The sequence below is a fragment of the Lonchura striata genome, chromosome 4, assembly GCF_050655825.1.
Source record: "Lonchura striata isolate lonStrDom1 chromosome 4, ASM5065582v1, whole genome shotgun sequence".
In the NCBI taxonomy this organism is placed as follows: Eukaryota; Metazoa; Chordata; class Aves; order Passeriformes; family Estrildidae; genus Lonchura; species Lonchura striata.
This window is the reverse complement of record NC_140706.1, coordinates 41,127,797-41,150,325: the sequence shown is the minus strand read 5'-3', so window position 1 is coordinate 41,150,325 and position 22,529 is coordinate 41,127,797. Positions and strand designations below refer to the sequence as shown.

The window sequence follows — 22,529 nt, the reverse complement described above, 5'->3', positions numbered from 1 at the left end:
AGCTGCCAACCCTGCCTTTCTTTCTTAACTACTTTTCTCTGAAAATACCTTTTTTGTTGTTTTTGTTTGTTTCATTTGGTTTGTGGGGTTTTGTTTGGGTTGTTATTGTTTTTATTTTCATTTTGGTTTGTGTTTTTTCTGGTTTTTTTTTTTTAATAGGGAAGCAAGTGGAGCCTTAAGGAGAACAAAGAGTAAGAATAAATTAAAAGGTCAGGAATCTGCTCTTTAAATACCATCCAGCCCAGTTCAAGGCTTTAACAGAAGGGCTGAGGAGGCCCATCACATATATGAAAGTATCTGTGTAATGAATTTGCATCTAAGAAAAGTTATCAGAAGAAAGCAACCAGCAATTTAAGTTGAGGTATGGCTAAGGCATCCTCAGGAGAGCATTTTTGAGGGGCATGACTAAAAGCAGACAATCACAGTGGTGATGGCAGCTTGGTTTTGTGGTGGACCAATTCAAACCACTACCGTCTGGCATTTTTAGCAAAACTGTTGTTTAACCTTGTAAGCATTGAAGTACAAACACATGAATAACAACAAGCAAATGGAGAGTGTGCGTGGCTCATGAAGTGGTGGGAAGTTATGCTGCTATTAGCAGTCAAAAGACTCCACGTAAAGTTTAATCTGTCTGAGCCAAGTAAAGAAGCCACGTTTGAAAAGATGTGTGATAAAGGGGTTTTTCTTAAATTGGACTGATTAGTGGGTGCTGTGGTGAGAGATCAAAGGGCTTTTCTCTACTTTTGCTTTAATACAGGAGAAATAAATAAAAAAGAGAAGAGTGCGGCTGATACCAAATGAAAACAATCTCAGAGTGAACCACCCATGAGAAACAACAGTGTATTGATCTTTATCAACACCCAGGGATGTTTCAGATATCATTACTCATAGAAAGACATGTTTACCTTCCCAGATTAGAGATTAAACAAAAAATCAAAACAAAAGTAAATTAAGCCAGAGTAGCCATTTTTTGTAGCCAGTTTAGTGTGGTTAAGTGTGCTCATTTGTTGTGAACCCTGCAGAATACTTCATACGAAATAACGTATTTGTTCAGGTTTTTAAAATGGCCATTTCATCCCAGGTTTATACCTGGAATGCTATAAGTTAAAGTATGTCCCTCTATCTAGTCCTAGCAAAGGAACATGATTCTTATTCATTATCTTATTCTTATCTTATTTAAAATTTCTCTAGATTGCAAAATAAATGCTAATAATTTAATTAGTGAAGGGAAGGAAAAAAAACTTACAGTAATCAAGGAAATCAAAATTCCAGTCTTTCACTTTCTTAATATTAAGATATTAAAACATAACCAGTACACACTAACTCAGTGTTTAGGGAAGCCCAAAAACTACAGTTCTGAATAGGCTTCAGCCTATTACATAGAGAAGGCAATAAAGAATACACTTGCAAAAATGAGAAGTTAAATATACGTCTTAAATTTCTGTGATTGACTAAAAATTTCCCTCAAACTTGCACTGAGATCTCTCCTAAAAGTTTCACAGTATTTCTTTTGAACTATGCAATGTTTGACATACTAGGGTTTATTGCTTTATTGAAGATAATTAGTCAGGTTAACTTTAGAACACTCTAAGACACATGTGCTAAATTAAATCATATTTCAAGTCAAAATTCAGTGTAACATTTCTTGATTACAAATGAACATGTTAGACAAAGTCAGTTTTGACTGTACAGATTTATATGATTGCTTTAGGAAGAAGATAGCAAGTCAAACCTTATCTTAAAACAAGTAATGAAAAATCTTCAATGGAATAGTCACCAATTTTTACAGGTGCAGGCCTAACTTCTATGTTCTTAACAGTCTCAAGTCCACAGCATTCTTTAATGCTTCAGTAGAATTACTGCATATTTGTGTCTGCTTCAGCTGAAGAATATATGGCTTATTTTCCATACACAATGAACGCAGCACTTGACCCTGATGCATTTGAAGCAATAAGTAATGCTTACATTGACTTGGTATCATAGCAAATGTAGGATGGATTGGACCTTTATTGCTGAAGTGTATCGAATGTGCATCTCTGAGAACAGAAAGCCCCAGCTGCAGCAACTGATTGCATTATTGAGGAAAGTCTCCCTCCATTCACTAATTCATTTAAACAAGATTTTTGCTGCATAGATCAAAGAAATCTTTCCTGGTTAAATTATTTCTGATAAATATTTTTAACAACATATTTAGTCTGGTTTTTTTCCCATAGATTAATTTACAATAATTTATCTTTGTTGAATATAATTTTTTTAATAATTCAGACAGTTGTTTATGAAATATCTGTTGCTCTATATTCTCTGCCATCCTATTTTGATTCAATGGCTTTTTATTTGGCACGCTGTCTAAAAGCAATTTGGTTTTAACTGGTAGTTTCATTTCTATGCCATTCTCTGCTTCCTAGTCTTCCAAGAGCTTTTGAGCTGAACAGGCAGGTTTTTCAGTGCAAATTCTAATCCTCTCTTCCTGCTACAAAACAAAAAACATTTTTATGGAAACATTTGTTGGAGAAAATATTTGTTTATGCTGAAGTGTCACTGTTGGCTTTATTTTTGTTTCTCTAAAAGTTTTATCTAATTTTGTTCTTCTATTGTTCTGCACCTATAATGTTTCCCAGACCTGTGCTTTTTGTGTTCAGATGATGTTTTGATGAACTCATGATTTCCATTCAATTGCAAGAGACAGTCAGTTTTAGACTTTCTTCAAAAGCAAAGAAGTGAAAAATAACTCTGCAACTTGAGTAGAACAGGAGTTTACTCTGGATGTGTGAGATTTGCTTAATACATTGTTTAGCAGATTTTGCTATCTTTCTTTGCAGAGATTATTTTAAATTAATTTCTGCTAATAAAAAATAAATTGTAGGATTGGAAAAGATAACATTCACATTTTAATTAAAACATTAGGTGTGGCTAAAAAATTTAAGAGATTTTGAGACTGAAGAACTTTATCTCTCTCTTTTACATGTAGAAGGAGAGATATGAGAGATACCCAAGTAACACTTCACTTGAAATCCCAAGTGCTTACTTAAGCTCTGAACAGCAACATATATATATATATATATATATATATATATATATATGTATAAAACACCTATGTTTTCCAAAAGTAGTGAATTTAGAGTGAGTCTACTTTTATAGCTTAATCTCTTATTTTTAATCCCCCTTATTTTTTCCTAAGTGCTATTGTTAAATTCCTGACATAATGAACTTTATCTTTTGAGAACAAAGGTGACACTTCATCCATTTTGTCACTGCCCTATAAATTCATTTTTGCATGGTAAATCCAAGGAAAAAATATTTACCTGTATAATTTCCTCACATACACATAGTGTATCCCCCTACTCAATGAGAACTAGATATGCTCTGCCTAAATCAAAAAACTCAAGTGGTCCCCAGAATATAACCTAGGGGATGAAGAAAGTCAAAGCTGTCTGTGCAGATCTGTTCCTCACTTCTGGTGAAATTTTGGGCATTGACCAGTTGTTTGGGGTTTTATATTTTTGCTAAAATGTATTAACACTTTTGATGAGGTCTTACAGTGTGTTAGTTTTCAAAGAGTAGATGTATAGATACTGATGAATTCCCAAATGCTCATGAATGCATACACTGTGGTCCAAAGAAGTGCATTCATTACCCAAATCACAGAGGTCTTGTCAAAAATTTTAGAGTGAATCAGCATCAGACTGTGAGTGTACTGGTTCTTTCAATGGAAGATGTGAAGCCCATTTGGCAATACTCATTATCTGATACTTAAAAAGCAGGGGATCATCATAATGAGGGTTCAGGTCAGCCAGACATACATTCCTTGCAGTCATACTCTGAACGTGATTTTCACTGCCTACTTTCAAACACAATTAGTAGTCACTTTGATGATACTGACACTTGACACTGGAAATGTCAGAACAGAATTTTGAATAAAAGAAATAAAGCTTACTATCATTTTTTAGTAGAAAAGCAGCTATGAAGTGCAGAGGGAAAAAAAACATAATTTCATCCTGCAATGAGAGTAGGAACCTAGGAGTGTAGGCTTCCCACAGGGAAAAAAATAAATTGTGATTTTTATCCATAGGAAATGCAGGGAATAGGGGTGTGTTGGTCCTGAGATGCTGCAGTCAGTATGTTTAGGATTTAAAGCACAGGGGTATTCCTGGCTCCACAGCCACTCTGATGAGAGGATGTTTATCTTCCATGTTAGAAATGACGGCCCTTACTTCTGTGTTTACATTGCAAATTAGAAACAAAAATGTTTATAACTGGAATGCTATGTTTAATTGTATTATGTAGGTGTCTTTTTAAACATCTTTTACTTACCTTTTTCTCCAAACTTTGTTGGCTTTCTGTCTGCCTTCCTTTAAGGAGAACATGTCAGCCAGTAGCAAGTGCTACAGTTCCTGTGCTGCTCTCTGCTTGCTTTTCATCTGCCTGGTGAAATGTATTCATTCTTCCTGTGCAACAGTACACCTTTGATGGGAGAGTGCAGCACACATCTCCATGCATCAATCTGCAGGTAGTTCTGGCTCTTGATGTTAGTTGTTAATGCTGATCCTTCTGATAGCTGCAGCATAGAGACCAGGACAATCACTTTCATTTGGTTTCAGGGATGGTACACTGTACTATTTAAATAAACATTTCATTGCATTGACCATGCCTGTAAAATAATCTACTGACACAACTATTTTCTGGAAGTATTTGAATTATTAATTCAAATTGTAATTTGAAATATTCAGATTAGAATGTGAAATATGTTCTTTTTCCCACTTAGATGTTTGACCTTTCTTAAACCATTTTTTTCACCTCATTCTAAAATGAGAAAGCTCTTGTTTTGTCCAACTTATGAAAACTCTGCTTTTTAGCACTATAGAGAGATTTAGCATATACATACTCCAAGATAACTGTAACAATATATTTCTACCTAAATACTTAATCTTATCCTTGAGGAATACTAAGGGCAAAAGCTTACTTCAAGATTAATCCCCAGTTTCTCAGTAGATACTTTTTATTTTATTTTTCAAATAACAGGCATTAAACAATTTCATTATCTAGCAGTATGGTTTTGTCTTTTTTCTTCTCTGTAATCAAAGTTTTTATCTCACTTTAGTGGTTAGAAAGGTACTATGCCAATGGGGATTACCTCAATTTGTAATATTCATATTAAAATACCTGGATGACTATGCAGGACAACATAAGGTGACTTAGTATACAAATCCCAGTGAAAAACATACAGCAGTATTCATTGTTTTAAGATCCAGCAACTGGCCCAACAAAAGTTACATAAAAAAGACAATGACAACACCTGGTCCAACATCCACTGAAATTAATGAGTTTTATATCAACCTTAATAATGAATTATATGTGTTTACCCAATTTTGGAAACTAACCTCCTTCTTAGGATCACTGAACTCCTTTCCTTTCCTCTGCATCCCATTCTGGCATTGACAAAAGAGGACAACGAGGTGTAACTCACCTTAAAAGCAGTAAATGATTGACTGCAGTGTTTTCCTACAAAGAAGTTCACAGCTCCCTCAGGGAGAGACAATCCATTGAATTACACAGAACTTGGACCAATTAAGACTCAGCTCTAGTTCCACTAAACCAAATTGTTCCTGTAACTTAAATGTGAGCTGATCCAGAGCTTAGAAGTATAAACTGTAAATGTTGTTCTCTGCATGTGATTGCTTCCAACTGTTCTTTTAACTAGCTCGTGTCACAGTCAACAATTAGCAGTGAAGTTAGTTTAATAGGCTGATTTCCATTTTCAAAATGAGGATTAGTGCATCTTGTTCAGCATTTTGGTTTTACAGGCAGTTTTAGCAAAGTGATCTTATGAGTTTGTTCCATTAATCTGGCTAGGGACAGGTAGTGAAAAAGTAAAGGAGGATCAAGTTGTGTTGTAATTGGAAGCCATAGTGAATATTCTTGGAGTCAGATCCAAACCTATTTCCTCTATTGCTAGGTTAGAAAACTATTTTCCACAACTTTTTCATGTTCCATTAACAGTTAAGATCTGAACTGTTGTCCACTGTGGAAGTCTTATTCATATAAATGAGAGTCATTTATGAGAATGAACCATTGTTCAAAATGAGGTACATGCTGGCTGGAGGTGCTGATATCTATTGTTGAGAATTATTAGATACATATACAACTTCAAGACATTCCTAAGTTGAGGTTTTCATTTTTAAACAGGCCTGTGATTTTGTTCGTTTGTTTTAATGAATAAACTTTGAGTGTTCTCAAGTGACTTTACATTATATTTGGCTGGTGCAAAAGTGAAATAGGGTTCCTCTGGAAGATTCAATGACAGCAAGTAGGACATATGGATACCAGGGAAATGGAGCATTCACTAGTCAGATGTTTGGTTGCCTTGTATAATAAATAGCTGACTGAGTATATGAATTGTATCTGGAAAAATGATTAATCTTATGGCACTATTAAGAAAAATTTCTAATCTATTCATGTCAATAATAATCCTTACATCAAATTTGTCAGTGTCTCCAAAACTATTACAAAATTCATTTCCAGGTAAGTCACTTTGCAGGTCTTGATGCACAATTGGAAATCAATGACTGCTTCAATGAAGTTTGGTCTGTGTATATGAGAAAAAGTTTTCAAGTATTCAAAGGATTAAAACACAAACAATTAATTTTAAACTGCAGTTTGGGTTTAGAAATGCTGAGACATAACACAGGCCTAAAAAATCTCATGAGAATTCAACAGCTCCTGTTAGCCTTGTCTTACATGAGCTCTCTTTTTCTCTCTTTTCACCAAAAATGTCAAGTTTACAGAAAATTTAATTAGTTTATATCTGCATATTTATCCATTAGGAAAAAATAAGTAGATATTTGCATTTTCTCTAAGGAATTTCTAATAGTTTTCAAGTTATATACCTGCAAGATTTTTTTCATTGTAAAAAATAATCTTGTGATTACATGTCTAACTTTATGTGCTATATAAGTAAAAAATATATATAATTTATATTATACTATAATATAAATAAGTTTCCTATTTAATGAATAATCAAAGGGGTGAAATATTCAAGCATACTGATTGGTAGTAAAGCCAGAAAAATATGGGGGTTTTTAATGTCTATTTCTTTTTCATAAGTAATCTTTAATCTTACCTCATAAAAAGATAGTCTTCAATGCCTAATGTAATTGAGACAGGTTCTGTGTTTAAAAGAACCTGTTAGGAAATCTAAACTTCTACAAGGCCTTTCAATCAAATTCAGAGTTTTTGAAATATCCCACCAAGGTATAGCTAAAATTGGTATGATGATTTATGTTAACAACTCATGTAAGATTTCCATTAAAGCTTTCATTTAAATAGAAATTGAACTAAGAACATATTCATGCAGAAAACCCCTGTGTACTGAGTAGCTATAAAAAACAAATTAATATCAATTTCCTCTGTAATGTTTTGTTACCTATAGCTATTGCTATCAAAGAAAACCAGGTGAGCAATAAGGGACACAGATATTTTATATCTGAATAGGAACATCCATCTTGAAGAACGATGAACTTTAGTAACCATATCTTTAGAGAGTTAACCTCCAATATAAAATAATTCAGTGACTGGAATTTAGAAGCTGAGATGGAGCAAGTTTGCAGCAAAACAGCAAACAGACAACTAGGAACTTCTAAAGTTTTTTTCTAAAACAAAATCCTCAATATCAAAATTCACTATGACCAATTTTGTTTCTAAATGCATTACACCTTGTGAAAGATTATTTTAAATTTTTTTCTTGAGTTCGAGGGGAAGATTGATGGCACTTGCTGCAGATATGCCCCTTATCTCAAAGGCCAGCTGTAACAATGGCTGTGTACCCTGGAGCCACTGGTAGCCCTGTAGGTGGGGCAGAGGATGGGGCTGAGCACTTGGCAGCTTGAGCTTTAGACTTCATTTTTGTCTTTATACCTTCATATGGAAAAAAACTGAATTATATGCCAAAGATCAGTGTTTCCAAGACAGCAGGGCTTCCTTTGCTCATTTCCTCCAAAACGTGCCTCCTTTAAATGTCTGAATTCAGATTAGTCAGTCACATCATCAAGTAGCAGAGACCACCAAAAAGTGGACATATTTTTGGCACTAAACAGCCCTGGGTCCTCTCTTTAAGCCAAGAAAGCCCAATCTGTAATGATCCCAGAAAGAGCAGCTTAACGAACATAACCTATCAGACTGAAGAAGAGAGCCAAGCTCATGTCACGGCACTAATCCTTCTCAGGTGCTGCTGGTTAAACTGTCAGGCATACTAATTTTGCTGACATTCTCTCAGCATTTCAGCTGAAATTGCTTTTTCAGTCCATGCCATTTATTAACCCATTAAAATTTGAATGCTATTATCAAGAAAAAGGAACCTCTCCTTTTCTGTCAGAGGTGAAGCTTGTTGTTCCTCATGTTGCTAATTATCAGCACAGGTTTCACAGAGTGTCTTGAGGGGCCTTCATCATTAATTTCAAAGCCATGCATTAAAAAACATCAAGAATTCTAAGTCATAGGTGGATGCTCTGTGTACATTTCCTGCAACATACTTAAGTCATGATAAAGAACTAAAAGGATTTGCATAAGCTAAAACAAGTTTTTCTTTTGCTAGTTTTGCCAAGTTTACATTCCCAGGGAAAAAGAGGTTCTGATGTTGAAGGTTGCATGGTAATGGGGTTTTTCTCTGGTTTTACCCAGACAAAAGCTGTAGTATATTAATTAGTTTAGAGATGTTATTTGGTACCTCTATTTCAGAGAAGCTTCCATAAGCTGTTGAAAATACAGGAAGAATAGGAGTGAATGATTACTTCTGGTTTTCCACTAATTCCCTGCTAACAAAGATATTCTTCAGAGTCTCAGGTGAGTGCTGGCAGCATCTCTTTGTAGCTCTTCACTTCCATGTCTGTAGAAAGTAAGATGTAGATGTTAACCTAAAACCATTAATGATATATCTTGAGCCATATGTACCAGGCAGTACATGTATGTTGCTAATTCCCTGCATTAGTGTTGCATTTCTTACTTTCCAGCCAAAGTGGCTGCTTGACACTGACTTTTATAAAAACACTGACTAAAAGCCTGAAATATTTCTTCAGTTAGTCCTACTGCATGAAACAGCTATTGTATAATAATGCATAGTTTTAAAAGAAAAGATTTTCAAGTGCAGTGTAGTAAGCTGTTACAAATAAATTAGAAAATAAAAATTAAAATTTGGAGCATAGAACACACCTATAAAGCTTCTGCCCTGCATCTCCCATTAATAAATAAAAAAAAGGGGAAGAAAGTTATTTTATTTTCCATCTAGCACACATCAAAGTCCATTGCTTTCTGTCTGCATTCACTGGTGCTTTGATTTTTCTTCATTACCACAGTCAAATACCTCCCTCCTACCCCATTACTCATCTCCCCTGTCATTAGTCAATGGTGTGTTATGGAGATTCACCACAAGCAAGGGGAAAGATGTTGAGTGAGAATATCTCTCTTTTCCCTTCATAAATCTGCACACTAATTGCAAAGCACACTTTGATTAATTTTTATTTTTAGATAATCAGATTTTAATCCATTTTTCAGCTGCTGAAAAAGTGTAAATTAACACTTCTGTTCTTTGATCCTGTATCTGCAAGCATACCCGTGTCTCATGCAGCACAAAACTGCATCAGGAAAAAAACATACATGAAATATTTGAGATCTAGATACTTATTTTCCAACAGTATTTTTTCCTGTCTGATTGGATTTACTCTCTCAGACTCCTGTCTAATTGGATCATTACTCTCATTACTCTTGTGACAGTGTTTCATTACAATTTGGTATGAGAAAAGACAAAGCAGTGTCATTTCCATACATCTTGTACATTTGTATGTTTCTGGTACTTGTAAGTTACAATACATTAATACACTATTATTTGTAGTCAAAATTATCAGATTACTATTTTGGAACATGAGGTTCATTAAAATATGGTTCTGTCTTAAAGCAGATGGAATTAATAGCAATAATATGGAGATTAGAGAGTTAATCTAATGGGTCAGGTAAATTAACCCAGTTCATGTAAGATTAACAGAGTAAGAAACGGAAAATACACGCAACACTGATATGGAAATGCTAAAAATATAAATACTCATATTTCTTCTTTTAAATTCTAGATCTTCTGATACTTCAGTGTGCAGAACCTTGTATTGGGTGACAAGGTTTGGTAACAGAGGGCCACAGGGTTGGCTCCTGTGAGAAGCTGCCAGAAGCTCTCCGAATGTCTGATGGAACCAGCACCAGCTGATGCCAAGATGGACTTGCCACTGGCCAAAGCTGAACTCATCAGTGATAGTGGTAGCACCTCTAGGATAACACAGTTAAGGAGAAAAGGAAATAAAAAATGTGGCTGTAGCCAAAAAAAGGAGCAAGAATACATGCCAGGAACAGCCCTGCAGATATATGGCTATATAATGGCAATGGAATACTTAGTATTCTGATAATTACCAGCACCAAGCATTTGCAGCAAAATAGTGAAATTACTCTCATCAGGTTGAAACATAAGCTATTTTTTGTTTTCCTCCTCATCTTCAGTAGCCCTGCAGCAGAAGCTAAATGGGTTAAAACTAGGATCTCATTCCTTTTCTTGTAACAGAGAAGCAATTTAGCTAAAGAAAATTGCAACTAATATTGCTTTGCACTTTCCAAATTACCTGCAAATGCATTTTGCTGCAGAGCTTGTCAAAAATCTCAAGAATTTCAATACCCAGAGGCTGAGCAGGCAAGAGGAGGATGGTCTGATAGGAGGACTCTTGCACAGGTAGCCCAGCAGAGCATGATGTATTGTACTGCACTCTGCTGATCCTGTTCTGGGAAGAGGGTTGGGTATTACTCACTGAAGGTCTCAGACTAGTGGAAGCTATATTTTTTTTTGAAAGGGCAGATTAACAGAGGACTTTATTTTTTTTGTCAGCTTGATGAGAGTTTTTTTTATGTTTATCATGTCTGTTTGAAACTCCTCTGTCAGGCATTTTGGATGTTAAAATAAGGTGTGAGGAGGTGGGTTAGTGGTGAAAGAACAAATAATAAAAAGCTGTGCATGGAAAGACAAATGGAGATCTCTGTCATGTATCACAAAAAGTGCAATAAAAAAAGGTGTAAAAATGGGTCTTAAAAAGTCTGCTAATTTTAAATGTTCCTACTTTTAGTGGATTTTTCCAATAGCAAGAATATTTTTTAAAAATTAATTCTTACATAATTGTACATATTTGAAGTGGATCCACTGTATTTTTTTCAAGCTTTCCCCTAAAAATGTTTATTCATATGTAGTAAAATAAGAATTCTTTAGAAAGTGAATAAAAATGAGACATTTTTATCAGTATTCTAGTGCTTTACAGAAATCACAAATGGGGAATCAGAAGTAGAAAACCCTATGATGTCTGTGAGTTCTTGACATAAAGTGGACATTAGACAGCATTATTTATTGTCTCTGTCATAGCTTAGTCCCTCACAATACTAGAATAAATTTAATTTATTACTGACTCACTCAAGCTTTTAGGCTGTTCTTTTGTGTTCTATAGAGAAAAGATGCTACTGAATACTCTTAAATCAAATTACTGTGCATTCTTTTAGAGATCTTTGCCTTTTTTTTTTTTTTTGAAGCCAGAAAATAAGTTTATGGAAATACTCTATGCTATTTCCTACCTACAGAATGCAACTGCATCACAGATCTCATCTTTATTATTGACAAAAGCATTTTGCTCTTTAGCATTCAAGCTTTAATGTTGAAAAAGCTTGCAAAAAATTACTTTTCTGTAGAAGGATGAAGGGGCATAAGTGCTTTCTTTTATCTGTTAGTACTATGATGCTTGAGGTGAGCGGTTAGATTGCTAAGGTTTATGCCTAACATATATTTAGCCTAATTAGCAAATGAGGTCAGTAATTAGAGAGCTGAAGGGAATCAGCGCACGATCCTAGCTATGTTGTAAAGGTTATAAGGAAAAAAAGCACAAGCTAAAATCTTTGCATTAGCCTTGAATTGCAGTGATAAATTGCCAGGAAAAAAAAAAAACTGCTACAAAATTTCCTCACAGAGGACAGAAAAGCCATTTGATCAATGGCTTTGATCATTGCAGTGGCTGATCAGCAGGGTAATGACATGGGAAATTGCATATTCCTTGAACACATCCCACAGATCATCTGCTAAACTGGCCTCCATCTGGCAGGTGGGGTTGGCAGGGAAGTGGGGGTGTTCTGCTCTCTCTTGGGGGAGTCACCACAGGCTCCTCCTTGGTGCCAGCAGATCCTGCGCAAGCAAACAGCACGGACTTGATCCCCACCACTGTTTGAGGTTTTAATCCTCATTTTGCATGCTACTGTACAACTTCTCCGGCTCCTCCATCACCTGCAGACTAAGCAGGATAGATGGGCTAAACCCCTTGAGCCACCCATGAGCCATTATCTTCAGTATCCTGGAAATACTTCATAGTGTTCTATAATCCAGTTTCTGGACACAAATCACAAAGGGAGGGACATAATATAAAGGGATAAAAGGGAAGCTGTCTTTAACGAGCACATGGCTCTCTGTCATAACAAATTACCCTGTGATGCTCATGATTAATTGTGCTGCCACTTGTTGTATAGCAGCACAGTAATGCAAGCCAAACAGGCACAATGCAAGTCTGCCTGCAAAATTAGTAGGCTTTGTAAATATTATATTTATCACTGTCTGCCAGACGTGACACTCCTTCGACATATATGTGATCTTGCCTGTGGTGTCCTGAATTAAAATGGATCATAAAAAGTACCAGTTCAGTGCAGGGCCAATGAACCTATGCAAGCTGATGAGCCAGAAGGTGCTACAAATTAAAATGAATTTTTGCCAATCTCTCTTGAGCTATTTGTGATATTATTGTGTTCCACTCTGCCTCTTTTTAAGATATTCTGTCACCATGCTTTTCCATGTGTGTCATCTTCTTTTATTCTTTGCATATATTTTCTTGCAATTGAAATATTTTTTCTTTCTTGTACCCAGTGCTTATATTTTGCACCTGTATCCAGATTACTAATATGGTGTTATTAAAACTGAGTCACAGCAGCACCACAGAAATCCCAGTCCAAATATTCTAAATTTTTTGTTGAAATCAAAGTATTGTTTATATGTGAAGATTCTGGATCAGCCCCAGGTACCCTGCTTCTTGATCTACAACATATCAATCTACATCAGGTAATAAGCTATTGAGATATATATTGAGAAAAGCATATAGTCAGAACAAAAATTTCTAGACTACCACATCATGCTGCCTATTAATGGCTTCACCTGCTGTCTTCAATTATGTTGCTTTTCATTATTTTTCAAGGGAAATTTCTCAAATTTTGCAGAGATTTTTTTCAGAGGTAAATCTAAAAATTAGGTCCATGATGGCAAATTATGTTTCTGCAATGTTATTAGGAATCCAGATAGCCTTTGAAGATTTGGGCTTTGATATTTACTGAGCTTTGATCTCCCTGGGGTCCTACCACAGGAAGGACAATCCAGACAAACTGGGCTTTTGAAAAATTATCTTTCTAATATTATGGGAGGTTATAGCCTCAGGTTCTGGAGTAGACAGAAATATTTTTGGTCTCTAACCCGCCTAACTGCACAACCACTGAACACTTTTTCCACTCCCTGGAAGAGCAGATCAGTAACAGAGTGATGTGGTTTTGTCTCAGTGCTGTAGGCACTGTGCAGCTATGCTAAAGTCACACCATCTGCTTTTACACAATTGTGTCTGCAGACCTAGGAGGGTAAGGTTTTTAATGGTCTCCTCAGCAGAAGAATATGGTGTTCTCAATGACTAAACTGCAAAAAATCAGGGCAAAGTTGTTTGCAGAGTTGTATAGTCTAGCAAATTAGGACTGGCTTACATGGACCAGAGAGACCATGGTCTATCTAAAAGAGATTCAGCTTGCAATTCTTCTGTCAGTAAAAATGATGTAAAGAATTATGTTTTTCTGCTCAAATAAGTTATTGAAAAAATTCTATGAGGTTTAGAATAATTATTGCAGCTCAGATGTTTATCTGAGATGAAAGAGATGGGTTTTCAGAAGAAACACTGAAGCTGTGCTTCTGGAAGGAAATAGGTTAGTTAGCTTAATGGAGGGCAAAAAAGCACCAAGTAAAAAGCAGCAAAGAGAAAATTTAGGACAAAGGATTGTAAAAATAGGGACCCAAGTTCTTTCCTCTATCCCTTTTTATTTTTTTAGTAGTGCAGTAGGAAAATGTTTAGCATTGACAGATGGAGACATGAAAGGATTCATCAGAATTATCTGTGACATCACTTAACTTTTTTAGTACTTGAAAAAGAAAATGCCTTCTTTCTGGAAGCCTTAATTTTATTCCTTTTTCTGAATGTTTTTTCCATAATAAATTCTTGAATTATTTGATTCTATATGTCTTGACATCTATATGTCTCGTTTACATACGGACCATGACATTTTTATCTGAGGAAATACACCAAGTTCATATTATTAATTCTGGATACATGATCTATTGTGTAAGTTAGGATAAAATCCACCCATGCCAGTGTTCCACTACTAAGGGAAACAATGAAAGGTGTGTTTAATAAATCCAAGCCCATTCTGAGCTGTAAGATTTGACCCACTCTATATTACTCCCAAGGCAAGAAAATAACAGCTCAATGTAATGAATACAACAGCACACCTTTTATTTAATAAAACCCAAAAAGTGATTCTGTCTTTCTAATGCATGATGAAGTAAGCAACAATTTTATAAGAGGATTCATTAGCCGGGCCACAGCTTTCAACCCAAAACCAAGACATTCAGATTCACTTGCCTTAAGAGAGTTTAAGTGCATATCTATCTTCTTGGAAAGTTGTCTTACCCCTTGGCAAAAGGCTGCTCTGAGACTTGAGAGGTACTGCTTTCCTCCCCTGCTGAAAATCTAACACTGCCAAAATTTCAGGTTACTGTGGGCTGAAAAAATGCATCAGACTTGACCTGATATTCATTTAAAAGAATAGGAGAGTTGGGCTCTAGGAGCTTGGCTCTATCATTCATTTTATGCAACTTATTCTTCAATATTAAATGCTGAAACAGTGTTTCAGAACAAAGTGTGTATATAAGACCCAGAAAAAGCTACAGGCTGCTGTTCTGCTGTGTTCCTTTTTCTCTGTGAGCTCTGAATTCTGTCCTGTACTGTGGGGAAGAAAAGTTTCACAACAATGTCAAAACTGAAATGCCTCTGTGTGTCCAGAGAAGGGGGCTGAAAATGCACATTTGGAACAAGAGGTAACTCTGGAGCCTGTGTGTTGCAGGGATAACTTGTTGTTGCCTGAGAAGATTCTGATATGACCCAATCTTTTATAAGGTTCATAAGCCTTGTTATATGAGTTACATATAAATTAATTTTAATATAGTCATTATTTTAAAATGCTTTTTAGACAATGTAAGAGACCTTGCAAATAGATGTGACATAATTCAGAAGGAATATTTAATTTTTTTTAAAAAAAACCTATTGAATAATAGCTTACCTGGAGCTCTCTAGTAAATTATTGAAGTACTTGCCCAAAACTATTAATATTCATTTACCCTTAAACATCCTTATTCCAAGATTAGCTAGATCCCAAGATGCAAATGACCACACTTCACTGAAATGTTTTATGTTCTCCTACATAACTCCTACACATATTTTCGCAAAATTGGTTTGCATCACTCTTGGGCTAACTTCAAGGACCAAATCCTGTCACTTTTGCTCAGGTTCGTGATGCTACACTTTGCAAAAAGTCACATTAATTTTGAGTGCTTCCTCTTCTCACGCCTCTCCTGAGCTACAAAATCACAGAGTCTTCCAGCAACATACTTGATGCTGACAGCAATTAAATCTGCGAAGCTCTGCCAATAATCCTCCAAGTGTGCTGACTTCACTGTGAGGTGGGATGTACTGTCAGGCTGTGCACAGCCCAGAGCAGCAGACAGCCTGTCTGGCAGCCCTCCAGCACCTCGCTACCTCAGGTTGAGTTACTTTTCCTTATCTTGTATGTAAAAATTAATTTCTTCATGTGATATACCATGTTCAGATACTGCAGTGATGAGCACCAAGGAAATGCATTATGGAAAAAAAATGTGTGTGTGAGTGGAAAAGCAGCTGTTGCCAGACCTTCTATCTGTGTCTGGGTTTTGCTGCTACTTGAGGGAAGCAATGCAGAAGGTCCCCTTATGCAATGCAGAGCCATAGGTTATGTAAATCAGATGCAGCAAAGCTTGACACCAAAGAAAGCATTACTTTGACCCTGTTCCAAATAGATTATTATACACCACAGTAATATTCCCTATAGCACTGAAGTCTGAATCAATCTTAATACGGACATCATTTACCCTAGCGTGAATCTATTGATTTAACACAGTTTTGCATCAATGGGGGCAGAAAAGGGTCATGAAATTAGCTTTAGGTTACTTGGTAGTGTATAATCCACTCTTAAACACTACGTATAAATGACCAATTTCATGTTGGTTAAGCAACCTTGACTCCTTTTTTAAAATAAAAAAATTTACTGGTATTTAGTATGTTTCAAAAGAAGGTTGTTCTTTATTCAGATGCCCAGAAATGGCTTTAGTTTGCAGTGATTATGGCTAATACATCTAATCCTGTTAGAGAAACAGGGGGTTCACTGGAGTTCATTAGCATGAGAAACTAAATACTATCTAATGCCACAATATAAATGTACTATATTTGGAACAGCCCCTGAGATACAGTTTTATTGTGCAGTCATTTGATTCATACCTAATCTGAAGCAAGAAGAATATAAGGAGGAACCCTGACATTTTCTGCTCATTTATAATTATCCTCTTTTAAATTCTCTGTGATTATACTGATTAAAGTTTTCTTTCAGTTTGTCTGTAGCTGAAACACATTTCTCAATTATAGAAGTTGACTTTATTCTGTCATTTCCTTCTGTCGTAAGCATATATATAATGTTTATTTATAAGGATGAAAGTGAATTTTATTACAATGCAATCACTGACAGAGCTATTAAAAGCTGCATTTTCTCTCAGCATTTTCCTGACATTGCTGAATTTGGGTTCTCAGAACACAAGAGAGGGAGCTTTACTGATGAATAAATTTTTCACATTTCTTTTAACAAGCAAGAATGCACAGGTGCACATATATACAATTTCTATAAATTTAAAGTCATGTCACAAAATTTAAAGTATTTTTAATAGATTACAGGCAGAATATATAGACAGTCATGAGCTACCTTATTATAAATCTTAGGTTAAAAATCAAATCTGTAAGTAGTGAGATCTTAAAGTATGGGCAGAGAGGACAAAGAAAGAATAGCAATGTCTTTCTCCGGTGAAAAGCAGCAATATCTTGGCAGCTTTTACAATGAAGCACAGAAAGGTATTAGATTCCTGTCTCTCCTACTCCAGAGATGTTGAGACTGTGATACCAGCTATGGTTGTAACATTACTAAACCCTCTGTAAGCATGATCTGAGAGGAGGATGCAAACCAAATGCAGAAAATGGGGAGAAAACACCACTGTCCCCTCAAAGTCCACCTTTGACTCCTTCACTGAACACTTGGGCATGGTCCTTCTGTTTCAGGCTGACGGATTCATGTACCCAACCAAACCCAAGCTCCAGCCATGCCCCAGAGGGGATGTGTGGAAGCAGTGTCAGGGATTCCAGCGCAGTTTGCCCTGCAGAAGCTGCAGCCCCATGGCTCAGTTCTCCCACACGTGCAGGGCTGTGCTGCCCAAGCACGTCCCAGTGCCACAGCAAACCTCCATTCCCACCTCCCGTTCCGTGGGAGCCTGTGGCAAATATTGCATTAAGGCGCTAAATAACAGCCGTGCTGATGAACGTCTGGGAGCCAGGCAGCTCTGTGAAACCCAAGGGCTGCTGCTCCATTTGACTGAGAAATGAGCTGCAGTGGGATCCTCCTGACTCTGAGCAAGGCGCTGCAACTCAGCTCACAGTTTCCAAAACGTATTGCTGTAGACACCTCCTTCCCACTGGCGAGGAGAACAGAAGGGATCCCATAAATTCTGCATGCACACCCTGACTGCCAAATCTCTTTTAAGACTTCCTTGATCAATCTGTGGATTCTTCAACAGACTCTGTCTAAAATGCATCCTACTTTACCAAGAGGGTTCTGCTATCCCATATGATCATTAAAAAGAGGTAAAAAAATATTATTTTAAACAATTTCTCCTTTAATTTATAGGTATTCTTTAAAATTAAAAACTAAACACGAAGAGTATATTAATAAAGCCACTATAAATCTTGCTGTTCTGTCATTCAACATTTCCTGAAAATAATGAGGACAGGAAATAAATTCACTGCATTTCATCAACCTGTACTTGCAAGTTACAGTCTCTGTGGTTTTTTTGCCAAATTAAAGTTAATTTCTTGAATTCATTATGCCAACGCATATTCATTTTGCAGTTTCCCAATGTTTTAAAATCCAAAATTACATTGTTAGGTGTGACTATTTACATTTAATTCTGAGACCTACATAAGTAATTTCTTTGGTTTACAAGTCAACAATTATGATATTACATTTCCAGACATCATATTTTCCATTAAAATTATGGAATTGCCATCAGTAATCCAATATACATATATATTTCACATACAGAATATCTCCATCTGTCATGTAATCTGTTTTTAATTACTGAAAAGGATCAGTATTTGTTTCCTAAATATAGGTATGCCTTTCTGTTTTACCTAATGTTGTCTAATTATATGATTATATGTAGTGAAAAACTGCATAGAAGATGCATTTTCCTATCTAGTGACTTAATTGAGTTTACTTTTATTAAATAAATCCATTCCCAAGGCTATTCTAAGTCCACATCAGATTTCTGTTTCTCGTGGTATGGAGGGGGGTGAGCAAGGTTGAAAGTTTTTTCCCTCACTTCCTAAGTTCCATGTATTTTGTCTCTGAAAAAAACCGAGGAAGCAGCTACAAGGCAAGGGAAGTTTTGAAATCACTGAGCAAAGAAAATAAAGGTCTAGGGTCTTTCTTTCTACAATTGCCTGAGCTGTCCTTATGAGAAGTCAGGGCTAAAGGTCTTCTGGAAGAATGTCAGTGTCCTAACCCTGCCTCCCCTAAAGATGTTGCTGTTGTCAATAATATGTGAGAAGAAAATTATATAAGGACCTTTACTTTCTCTTGTCAGTCCCTTTCATGGGAATTTCCTCAAAAAATAGAAAAAAACATAATTCCCTGAAAATTTAATTCAGAGCTGAAATCCTCTATTATTCAGGTTCGTGTTTCTTTCCTCATTCTCTGAGAGGAAATTAAAGCAAGAAAGGGAACTGACTTAAATTATCAATTGGCAGGGCCATAAGTGGATTTTGGACTGGAAAAAATGCTCAAACACTGGCAATCCCTAGCAATACATCAAGAAATTTTATCATGAGCTTAGCTGCCAAAATATTATCACCACTTAATGCCTTTGTTTCTTCATCATACTTTGCCATTTGAATAACTATTCTTGAATTTCCAGTCCTTCTCCTGCCTAGATCTTTGATGTATATTGCACTTCCTATTTTAACTTTCCTAATCAAAATAATTTCACACATCTCCAAACCCTCCTACACTACTGAGCCCATTTCAATCCCCTGATTTTTTTCTGCTTCACTTTCCCAATGCAAGTGAGATAAATTAGCTCTTAAACTTTGGAGATACATTTCTGATGGGTGGAATTTTTAAGGTTCTAACTATTCCTTTTATTTTCCAAGACTGCCACTTCTGATTTTCTCCATGTGGTGCTACTTTGGCAGTAGGAATGCTGTATATAATTGTATTTTTCCTGTACTTTTCCATATACATTTAGTGCTTTAAGAACAATTAAAGGAAACAACATAATGAACTTGCTGACTTGAGTGGTCACAAACACTTGTGACACCAGTCTAAGAAAGGCAGCCTATCCAGTCAAAGGCAAAATACTGCATTACCAAGCTCAGAGAGAAAACCATTGTTTTAAATATTGCTTGGTAAGGAAAGAAAGAAGAATGTTCAGGTATGCTTATACACTTTGAATAATGTTAACAAACATGCATATTCCAAAAATACTCCCTAATATAGTACCGAATCAGTCTCTAAACCTACAATTAATCCAGGAAGAATAAGCAATATTAATATCTAATTCTGTTTTCAGTAAAATTTAGCAACTGTTCATAGCTAGTATCAAATTCTACCAACAAAAAACATATTCTTGATCAAAATATCTTAACTAGAATGTAAATTAGCCCTAAAACTTGTTCAGTTAAATAATACTGCCAATGAAAAAAAGATATCTTAAGAAGTGTCTGGGATTTTGGGTTTTTGTTGTCATGTTTCTTTTTTAAATCAAGAAGTCATGTTATATAGACAACCAAAATGTTGTTTTTATAGTCTGAACATGGGTTTGTCTTCAAAAAAGAGCTTAAACTAATTCAGAGATGAAAGGTAACTCCTTGCCACCTCTACTGTACAGGCACTATCAATTGTATGACTGTAGATGGCAAAAATAAATGTCTTCAATTGAAAAAGTCCTCTCACCTTTGAAATTTACACAGGACACCCTCCTAATAGAGCAGACTAAACTGTGAAATTATAGTTATTGTTAAAAAACTGCAACAATGCAAGAAAATTTAACCTACGTTTTGTCCAGTTAAGGTAATTTTTTTTTAGGTTTATCTTCATCTTAGGTTGACAGGTGCTCAGTGTACAAAAATGTAAGACATTCAATTCAGTTTTATATTAATGTATTATCTTGCTCTTAAGATTTTCACTAAGACTTTTTGTTCCTTAGTTATTCTTTTAGACAGATGTTATGCCTAAGCTATTAGTACTCCACAGAGGTTTGCGCTGAAAGGGTGTTCTGGGTTCTCATATGGTTAAATCACATTTAGAAGATAACACAAGTATCAATCTTAAAAAGAGGGCAACATTATGCATTGTTCAGGTCAGCTGCCATAGTTATTACTTTTTTGGCAAGGCTTGGAAATTTTTATGTTTTTTATTGATCTCCCTTCTGCTCTGAGTTGCAGTTCAATAGCTGAATTACTAACCTACTTATTTCATTGTAACAAGTGATAAATGATACTGCTTTTAGATCTACCATGCCTTATTTCAGATTCTGGGCTCCTAACACAAATTCAGATGATGCTGGTTCAAGCTAAAGGCTCTTCCTTTTTTTTTTTTTTTTTTTTGAAGGACATATCAGCCCCTTTGAATGTAGAGTCACAGAATGGACATATATGCTGTTTGTGTTTGCCAGCAAAGGTCAGAAGGCAAGTATTAGCATTCAAGAACATTCAGTAATTTGGAAGCTGCCTGGAGGATATGTCTAGCAACTTTAGGCTCAAAATCCTGTCTCCATCTGTCTACTGCCAAAGCACAGTAAAATATGCCTATGCTCCTTATGCTACCACTCAGAAATGTCAAGATAGTCACCTTTTAGCATGAATCAGAAGCAACCACTTCTGAAAACAAGCAGAGTAATCTTCTGGTTTTCTCCTGTGAGCAGAGGTCTGTACCATAAGGATAACATGTAAATTTCATAAATCTAATCACCTAACAGAACACCTAAAAACTGCTCAAATGTCAGGTGATGTCCTATTGATAACATCCTGCTCAGTCATGATGCAGCTATACCATTGCTTGAGCACAGACCCTAGTGTCTTAGAGCTGAAAACACTGTCAATATACCTCACTCTTCTCATGCAGTGTTGTTTTCTCAGTCAACATATGCAGGACTTGATTCTGGTTTTGACTCATAAAAGTCTATACTCCTGTAAGTTGTAAGTGTTGCAACAATTTGTGTAATTTGTCTTATCTCTTCCTGGCTATGTAAGATCAGAAGAGGAAAGAATTTAACTTAACTTCTTAAACAATAAAAGTGAGTCTAAAGGTAATGAAAAGGCTCTTGGGAACATCCACTCAGTGTTATGGCAATGACACAACACTGACCAGTAAAGACCTCTCTGCTGCCACTACTGATGACTATCATCAATTTGTAATTATAAGTACTGAAAAGAACATCAAAAGTCTTCTCAAGCCAGTCAAATAAGTAAGAAAAAAACAGTAAAAACCTGGTTTTATATATTAGAATTTTATAAAGTCATAAAAACCTCTATTGGTATTGGACACAGATACCCGCAGACAAAACTACTCATATTTTGCTTTCAAATGAAGAGCTCAGGAGAACCGGCTAGCTCTTCTCTAATCTCTATGCCCAGCAAACTAATTTATTCAGCAGTTAAGTAAACACACAGCTGAAAGGTATCCTACTTTCCTGACCAGGTCATCAACCAGTGACAGAAGTCTACTTTTCGTTCTTTTCTCTAGGTCTTATCTCTCTGCCACTACTAAACCATACCCTGAACCACGCACTGTTTTATTTACTTTTTAACAGTTATCTACAGAACACATATTTTTTTAAACAGAGATGGGAACAGAATAATTTTTTTCTGACCTAGAAAGATCATGGGAGACAATAAACATTCAGTACAATTCACCACTTGCATCACTTAAAAAAATAAATATAGTTGCCACAGACCCACATATGAGAATTAGAGTGAAATATCCAGATG

General features: G+C 35.7%; 1 long non-coding RNA gene across 1 annotated transcript in view; it reads left to right on the top strand.

Moving 5' to 3' along the window:
• Positions 1–11,104, top strand: part of LOC110475431 (uncharacterized) — a 61,577-nt gene extending 50,473 nt beyond the window's left edge. Inside the window, exons 4-5 of the long non-coding RNA XR_002466272.4 lie at positions 8,731–8,835; positions 10,113–11,104. This is a non-coding gene — a long non-coding RNA (uncharacterized LOC110475431). The remainder of the gene's footprint in view (positions 1–8,730; positions 8,836–10,112) is intronic.
• The last annotated feature ends 11,425 nt before the right edge of the window (positions 11,105–22,529 follow it).